The sequence below is a fragment of the Schistocerca serialis genome, chromosome 5 (assembly GCF_023864345.2).
Source record: "Schistocerca serialis cubense isolate TAMUIC-IGC-003099 chromosome 5, iqSchSeri2.2, whole genome shotgun sequence".
In the NCBI taxonomy this organism is placed as follows: domain Eukaryota; kingdom Metazoa; phylum Arthropoda; class Insecta; order Orthoptera; family Acrididae; genus Schistocerca; species Schistocerca serialis.
Genome location: NC_064642.1, coordinates 709,346,301 through 709,356,064, shown reverse-complemented (window position 1 = coordinate 709,356,064; position 9,764 = coordinate 709,346,301).

Sequence of the window (9,764 nt, the reverse complement as noted above, 5' to 3'; positions counted from 1 at the left end):
CAAGTCTAGATATTACACGTTCCATATTCTTTTCTAAGGAGAAAAAAGTGTTTTGTCCGTAACTCCTCACATCCGGTAAACTCTGCATTCCGTTGCAAAAGTCTTCTGCCGATTGCACATTATGTTCTCAAACAATGTCTGCGCAATGTGAATTTTAATTCCAAAGTTTCTGAAAGAAATGATGTCGTTTTATCTTTGTCATAGGTTGGTTGGTTGATTTGTGGGAGGGGACCAATGTTTGTCAGAATGTACCAAAACAAAATGCTCACAAGTAGTCACATTACACATTGTCGAGTAATTCACGATTTCCTTTTAATTCGGAGAAGACTGAAAAGAAACTGTGTTCATTTAAGTGTGTGCTGCAGTATGAAACAGAGTTTTATTGGTGATGTTCATCATGTTTCAAATGTTATCGAGAAATAATCAGCATAAGCAATTTAAACTCTTGTACAGTACTGTGCTTCTGCACTGAGTTTCGTCCAGTGGATAACATTCAGCATCACTTAGCTCAGTAAGGCTACGGCCACAGCGGACGCGCCTCGATTGTCACCTAGGTACATCACGAATCGCCTACTGCCAAGCGCTTGGATGCTTGGTGTCCACACCAGAGCACTATTGCCTCGTGTTGCTCACTCGAACTGTGTAAATGCCTCTTCCAGTGCTGAGTCACAAAATGGTTTTGGCAGAACTTTTTTTAAAGTATGAACTATTGCGGAAACTGCCATTATTCTGGTTATATACACTGAAGTGCCAAAGAAACTATTACAGAGATATGCAAACAGGATGAATACGGCGCTGCGGTCGGCAACGCCCATATAAGACAACAAGTATCTGGTGCGGTTGATAGGTCGGTTACTGCTGCTACAGTGGCACGGTATCAAGATTTAAGTGCGTTTGAACGTGGTGTGATAGCCGGCGCACGAGCGATGAAATACAGCATCCCAGAGCTAGCGATGAAGTGGGGATTTTCCCGTACGACCATTTCACGAGTGTACTGTGAATATCAGAAATCCAGTAAAACATCAAAACATCAAATCTCCGACATCGCTGCGGCCGGAAAGAGATCCTGCAAGTACGGGACTAACGACGATTGAGGAGAATCGTTCAACGTGACAGAAGTGCAACCCTTCCGCAAATTGCTGACGATTTCAGTGCTGGGCCATCAACAAGTGTCGACGAGCGAACCATTCCGCGAAACATCATCGAGTAGAAGGGCCACTCGTGTACCCTTGATGACTATACGACACAAAGCCTTCAGCGATGCCTGGGCCCATCAACACCGACATTGGACTGTTGATGACAGGAAACCTGTTGCCTTGTCGGACGAGTCTCGTTTCAAGTTGTATCGAGCGGCTGGACGTGTATGGGAATGGAGGCAACCTCCTGAACCCATGGACCCTGCATCTCAACAAGAGACTGTTCAAGCTGGTGGAAGCCTTGTACTGGTGTGGGGCATGCGCAGTTGGAGTGATATGGGTCCCCTGACACGTCTACACACGAATCTGATAGGTGACACGTACGTAAGCATTCTGTCTGATCACCTGCATCCATTCATGTGCATCGTGCAATCCGATGCACTGGGACAATTCCAGCAGAACAATGCGACACCCGACACGCCAAAATGGCTACAGAGAGCCTACAGGAACACTCTTCTCAATTTAAACACTTCCACTTGCCACAGAATTGAACATTATTCAGCATATCTGGGATGTCTTGCAACGAGCTGTTCAGAAGAGATCTCCATTCCCTCGTACTCTTACGGATTTATGGACAGGCCTGCAGGATTACTGGTGTCAGTTCCCTGCACCACAACTTCAGACATTAGTCGAGTCCATGCCACGTCGTGTTGCGCCACTTCTGCGTGCTGACAGCGGACCTTCACGAAATTAGGCTGGTGTACCAGTTTCTTTGGTTCTTCAGTGTGAAATTGATCCTGAGAGAAGTTAGCGTGGTGAATTCAACATATTGTTCAAACAACTTCGGGAGCTTCAAGACAGATATTTTGGTTATTAATGAATGATTGTAAACTCATTCGACGTCCTTCTCACGGCTGTTAGAGAAAAACTAGAAAAAGCAATATACTTATGACAGAGGTAGTATATCTCCTGAGAGAAGTCTAGTGGTAATATTAAGTTGAGTAAATATAAAGTCAATACATTCATTTTGTTTTTTTTTAATCCAGTTCAAGAGGATGAATGCAAATGGGAAAATAAGTTAGTAAGAAGAAACTTAAATTAAATTTCCAAGAAATCTATGACTGCATATGGAATCTGACACGACGGTGCACTTGTTTGGGGAATAGTATAAGACACCGGAACAACACAACTTCATTTGAAGTAGCGTTGTCGGAAGTGGTTAAATTAAGTAGTTGTTCTCCGTCCTGTGACTGCTAAAATGGCGCATTGTTCTTCGATACATGAGTGTCAGAAGGCGGCTGGTAAACACCATCTTGAACTGATAAAGTTCTACAACAATTAATTTTGAATTGTGTTTCGCAATTTAAGTTTTTGCAGAGGTGGAAGTTCTGTTGTTGTCTTCCTCCACTTACGGTTTTTAAAACGAAGCTGGTTTTCAACACGTGCACATTGCAGAGACTGTTGGCATGCAGACATACAGAGACATCTTTTTAACCAGTAAAGAATTAAAGCAATTCACCATTTCACAAGATTCACCATACCACCCTCACTTACCCTACGTAGTCTCCAAAATTCTGTGATGAATCGTCCACCACTCATGAAGACACCGATGAAAATTTTTTGACATTATTCAGTTCACAAGGATCAGAGCACAGATATACGACCAGCGCAATAAATTAGAGGCATATCTTGGTTGATTACTTCAACGACAATGGTTCGTGCCCTGGAAGATGAACTGTGTGTCTCGAAACCTTACTGAACGTGATGGTATTAGATGGAATTTATTGAGCTCTGAATTTATTACAAAATTAAAAATACCGTAAACCAGCGCAATTATTATTATTTAATTACAATTATTACTTAATCTGCAGTCACTTTTATGACTAAAAATAAAGCTAAACATACCGGAGCTGATAGTTTGCATTCCAACATCTTCCCAGATCATCTTTAGAGTCATTACTTTTCTGTGAAGATAATGCGCTGGATTCCGCAAACATTCCCTTCCGAAAACTGCTGACATTAATGCTTCGACATCCATGATAGAGAAGTAACAAATCAAATTACGTAATCAGTAGCGTTTGTCAGGTAGCATAATCTTTGAAGCTATTAGGTGACACGCCAGGAAGCAACGACAACGGCTGTTCGTCTAGCGACACGCTAAACGGCTAGCTTAGTCAGCAAGTGCTCAGTCTGGCCGGTCTCACAACTTCACAGTGACTTGGTTATCAACTTATGTCGCTCGAGGTACCTCGGTCCCAAGCCAGGCGCATCTGATACGGCTGAGATCTTACTGTAAGTATTGTAATGACGCAGAACGAAATTAATGGAGAAGAAACTAATCTTAGACCTACTACCACTATCTGTTTGAAACATTTTTCCGCATTTAATTTATTTTTAGAGATTTTTTTCCTTTTTTTTCTTCGTTTCCCGTAACAAGCACATTTTCAGCTTTGTGACTAACCGCCTCATACATAAATAACGTTTCTTACCACTTTTGCTGCTTGTCTCAAACTAGAAGTGCCGCAGCACGACGTGGCATGGACTCGACTAATGTCTGAAGTAGTGCTGGAGGGAATTGACACCAGGTATCCTGCATGGCTGTCCATAAATCCGTAAGAGTACGAGCACGTGAATATCTCTTCTGAACAGCAAGTTGCAAGGCAGCCCAGATATGCTCAATAATGTTCATGGCCGGGGGGGGGGGGGGGGGGGGGGTTGGTGGCCAGAGGAAGTGTTTTAAATAATAAGAGTGTTCCTGGAGCCACTCTGTAGCAATTCTGGACTTGTGAATTCCCAACCGTCGGAATACACAATGGACATGAATGGGTGCAGTCGATCAGACAGGATGCTTACGTACGTGCCACCCATCAGAGCCGTATGTAGACGTATCAGGGGTCCCACATCACTCCAGCTGCACACGACCCACACCATTACAGAGCCTACACCAGCTTGAACAGTCCCCTGCTGACATGCAGGGTCCATGGATTCACTGAGGTTGCTCCAGACTCGTACACGTCAATCCGCTCGATACAATTTGAAACTCATCCAACCAGGCAACATCTTTCCAGTCAACAACAGTCCAATGTCAGTATTGACGGGTCCAGGCGAGGTGTAAGGCGTTGTGTGGTACAGTCATCAAGGGTACAAGAGTGGGACTTGGACTCCCAAAGCCCATATCGATGATTTTTCGTTGAATGGCTCGCACCGTGACACTTGTTGATGGCCTAGTATTGAATCTGCAGCAATTTGCGGATGGGTTGCACTTCTGTCGCGTTGAACGAATGTCTTCAGTCGTCGTTGGTCCCGTTCTTGCAGGATCTTTTTGCGGCCGCAGCCTTGTCGGAGATTCGATGTTTTACCGGATTCCTGATATTGGCGGTACGTTCGTGAAATGGTCGTACAGGAAAATTCCCACTTCATCGCTACCTCGGAAACGCTGAGTCCCATTGCTCGTGCACCGACTGCAACACCACGTTCAAACTCACGTAACTCTTGATAACGTGTCATTGTAGCAGCAGTAACCGATTAAAACTTGCGCCAGATACTTGTCTTATGTTGGCGTTACCGACCGCAGCGCACTATTGTGCCTGTTTACTTACCTCTGTATTTGAATACGCATGTCAATACCAGTTTCTTTGGCGATTCAGTGTATGTTAAACACAAGCTTTCTTTCTTTTACGAATATAATTCTTGGTACGCCCCCTTGCATTCCGTCATGTCTTCTCCACGCTCTTGTTTCCATCGCGTATGCCTCTCAGTTTTCCTCGTCGAAGCTGTTTCTTCCGCAGTCTTTATCATCCTGTCCTTCAGCTCTTCGCACATTTGCATATACATGTCTCGGCGATCTAAACGGAATTCTTTACTTATTACTGTGGCTTCTAAACCCAGATCAACTTCTTCTCTTAACATTTAACCGATTTTGAGGGATGAAATTCATTTTGATAAATGTTAGATAGTACTGATTTCGATATTTATCCCCTTCTGAATGATCAAATTCGTTATTTTCCTTTAAGTTAAATTGATGCATGACCTATTTGCAGTTCTCAAAGTTATTTATTTGTAGATTTAAGGTTTTCTGTTTGTGAAGTATTTTAATATAATAATAACAATAATTTGTTGACGTTAGTGTTCAGTACTTGGAGTTGCAAAAATTGAAGACCACAAAAGTATATCATTTTATGAGGATTTCTCCAAAAATTTGTAAAAATCATGTGTCACACAGTTGCTTGTACAACTACATTCGTGTCCAAAATTAAAGAAAAACGGAATTTTTTCAAGGTTACGTTTATTTTGGCACAGAAGAGGACAAAAAGGTGATAGTAAAGTAGAAACAATCTAAAGAATACAGAACGCAAATAAGTGGAACATGCATAGCGGAAGACAAATATGTTCTCCAGTTTTTCCAAGCTAACGAATTTACTCACACATTCCGATAACTGGTTAATGTTCTCAGTATGGGGTGTGACCGCCTCTGGCAGCAGTACAGGCCTGACAACAAGGGGACACACGGTGAATGATGCCATCAGTCTCATTTTGAGGCAATAACGCTCACTCTTCCTGCAGAGCTGCTCGCAAGTCTTGGAGAGTGGTTGGCGGATGCTGACGTGATGCAACCCATCCCCTTAGTGCATTCCAGACATGATCTATGGGATTCAAATCGGGACAGCGAGCAGGCCACGCCATGCATGCAGTATCTTCCATTTCCAAGAAAACATCAACCACCGTGCTCTATGAGGTCGCGCATTATCGTCCATCTGGGCAAGCAGCTCTTAGAAACAGCTGTACATAAGGTCCCAAGATCTCGTCACGGTATCTGACAGCAAATAAGAATTGCGATTCACCTGTAAAATTTCGTGAAGAGGTGTATGAATAGTCAGTTTAATCCTCGCTCACATCATTAGGGACCCTACTCGATATCGGTCTGTTTCCACAACGTTTGGGTCCCGAAATCGTGTTCCATGTTCCCTCCAAATAGGAATCGGTCGAGAACCACCCTCCAGATGAAATCGGGACAACTCTGTGGAAACACCATTGGCCCACTGTTCGACCGTCCGGGTGACACGTTGACAACTCCTCTCTAGACGTTCGCTTCTGTGAAGACGAGTCAGAAGTACACATACAGCACGTCTGCGACAATAAAGGCCACTCTGCCGAAGACTTCTGTACACAGTTTGTCTCGATACTACACGTCCAGTGGATGGTGCGAGGTCCGATAGCACCAGCACTGCAGTACTGAGGCGGCACCATCGTGCTCTTAGCCAAATGGTGTTCCTCTCTTTCGAGATATCACACGTGGTCGGCCCTCCCATGGTCTTTGGGATACAGTTTCGATCGCCTCATCCGAGAAACAACAGTTCACATTAAGCCGTCGGGTCACATGAGTTTGCCACTGTCCTGATTCCACTCTTCCTATGGCACTCCACCACAAAGAGACTGGTAGGCGTCTTCTCTGCACCATACTGCACCAACTCTCGGTATACAGCCATTGTGGGACTACCCGGCAAACACTACCCCGTTTGGTAGATACCCTGATGTCATCGCTGGCGTGATTATCCGTTGATTAAGGCCACCTTCCGTGAAGAACACAATAGTACAGACATCTGTTGACAGTTTGTATGATTATATCCCGAATTAGACACAGGACGAGGAAATAACACTTTGTTGTTTCAATTTTGGGCACCAATGTATGACGATCACAAAGACTCGCAACTTGCGAAACATCTAAATTCACACTGTATGTTCACTCACCATTATATTTCACACAGTATTTCAGTAGTCTCCAGATTACGGTTACACGATTGTCTGAATGGAAGGAACTGTCTTTATTTCGCTTGTTTCCACTTCTGTTACGTAAAGTCAGCCGTACAGGGCTTTTTCCCTCCTTTCCCTATTGGAAGGTCTTTGTTTCTCTATTTTCCTTTACTCAGTTTCCTGTGTTTTGCCGGTCCCAGCTGTGGCCACACGAAGCGTGACAGCTTTGTTGTCGGCTGCTAGTATGGTCAGCTTCTGAATGCGCCCCTTATACAGGCTTTCAGGTCAGAAGCCCACGCACATAGCTCGTCCTTACGCAAGCAGCTGAAATGTGCCCTGTGTTAAACACAGATGGTAACTTCTCAATTTCCTTCGCATTTTCGAGATCTTAGTTTTCGCACTGCTTTATTTTCCAGCTGTTCTCTGATAAATTTCGAAATTGATCTACGTATACCGATCGCAAAATAAATCCAAACGCCAAAAATAGTTAATGCAGCTTAATGAAATTAGGGGATAAGCCTACATTTGTATAGGTAACATGTTTAGTGATTAACCTTGCAAGATAACAGGTTAATGTAAGTGCGAGAAAAACTGGCAGGAGATGAGACACACTGGCACGTTGATAAGCGGTGTACCTGCCAAAATGTTGAATGCTAGCATGCAAATGTGCATCCATTGTATCGTACAGGTGCCAGATGTTAGTCTGTGGTATCGAGTCCCATGCCTCTTGCACTTAATCTGTCGATATAGAGGCGGTTAATGATGTTTGTGGATGATGCTGGAATTGTCGTTCGATGATGTCGTATACGTGCTCGATTAGGGCCAGAGCTGGTGATCCAACATCACAAGTCAACATGCCGACATCTGTAGAGCATGTTGGGTTACAATAGCGGTATGTGGCCGACCGTTATCCTGTGAAAAACAACCCCTGGAGTGCTGTGTACGAATGGCGGAAAAAGTGGGCGATTCGCCTGACCGACTTACAAATTTGCAGTCAGGTTGCGTGGGATAAGAACGAGAGTGCTCTTGCTGTCATGTGAAATCGAACCCCAGACGATAACTGCAGTTGTAGGCCCAGTGGTTGGTTGCAGGTCCTCACCTGCCCCAATTACCACAGAGTTAGCACTGGCGCCGAAGCGGAACAGGTCTCCACGTCACCCTCCTGTGAGCTCTCAATTGAAACCACTGAAGTCGGAAATGGCAGTGGTTGGGGGTCAGTGGAATGAACGCAATAGCGCGTCCGGCTGTAACGGTTCGTTGTGTCACTACGGTGCCAACTGCTGCTGAAACTGCTGCTACTGCTGCTGATGCAATACGGTGTTGGTTTGAGTCAGAAGAATGCACGCTAAAGGGCGCCTGACTTGGAGCTGTCCTTGAAGTGACCCATCTGTAACAGTTCATTGTCACCGTGGTGCCAACTGCTGTTCGAGTACCTGCTGTAGATGCAGTACGATGCGCCGGAGCCATACGCCGTAAAACAACGGACTTCTCTCTCAGTAGTACCACAAGGCCGACCGTAGTCTGATCTTCTTGCGACCGTATCTTCCCGTAACCATCGCTGTCATCAACCATCTACAGACACTCCTGCCTAGTCTTTCTGCAGTTTCGTGGAAGGAACATTGAACTTTTTGTAGCCATGTTATACGACCTCTTTCAAACTCAGTGAGCTGTGTCGTGTTAAAGGCATTCTCGACTAACATCAACCCATTACCTCCAAACCTAAAGATATCTTATCCTCACGACCGTTTCAGCGCGTATTTAAACCAAACCTGAGAACCCGATCTGCATCCTCAAAGTGGCCCTTATGTCGCCACTCTAATGCGACTGGCGTGAAAAACACTATGTGATCAAAAGTATCCGGAAACCTTGCTGAAAATGACTTACAAGTTCATGGCGTCCTCCATCGGTAAAAGCTGGAATTCAGTGTGGTGATGGCCCACCCTTAGCCTTGATGACAGCTTCCACTCTCGCAGGCATACGTTCAATCAGGTGCTGGAAGGTTTCTTGGAGAATGGCAGCCCATTCTTAGCGGAGTGCTGAACTGAGAGGAGGTACCGATGTCGGTCGGTGAGGCCTGGCACGGAGTCGGCGTTCCAAAGGTGTTCTCTAGGATTCAGGTCAGGACTCTGTCCAGGCCGGTCCATTACATGTATGTTATTGTCGTGTAACCACTCCGCCACAGGCCGTGCATTATGAACAGATGCTCGATCGTGCTGAAAGATGCAATCGTCATCCCCGGATTGCTCTTCAACAGTGGTAAGGAAGAAGGTGCTTAAAACATCAATGTAGGCCTGTGCCGTGACAGTGCCACGCAAAACAACAAGGGGTGCAAGCCTCGTCCATGCAAAACATGATCACACCATAACACCATCGCCTCCGAATTTTACAGTTGGGACTACACACGTGATTCGTCACTCTACACAACGTTTTTCCACTGTTCAGTTGTCCATGTTTACGCTCCTTACACCAAGCGGGGCGTTGTTGGGCATTTACCATTGTGATGTGGGGCTTATGAGCAGCCGCTCGACCATGAAATCCAAGATTTCTCACCTCCTGTCTTACTGTCATAGTACTTGCAGTGGATCCTGATGTAGTTTCGAATTCCTGTGTGATGGTGTGGATAGATGTCTGCCTATTACACATTACGACCCTCTTCAGCTGTCGGCTGTCTCTGTCAGTCAACAGACACGGTCGGCCTGTACGCTTTTGTGCTATACGTGTCCCTTCAAGTTTCCACTTTACTATCACACCGAAAACAGTGGACCTAGGGATGTTTAGGAGTGTGAAAAACTCGCGTACAATAGTATGACACTAGTGACACCCAATCATATGACCACGTTCAAACTCCGAGTGTTTTGCGGGGCGCCCCATTCTGCT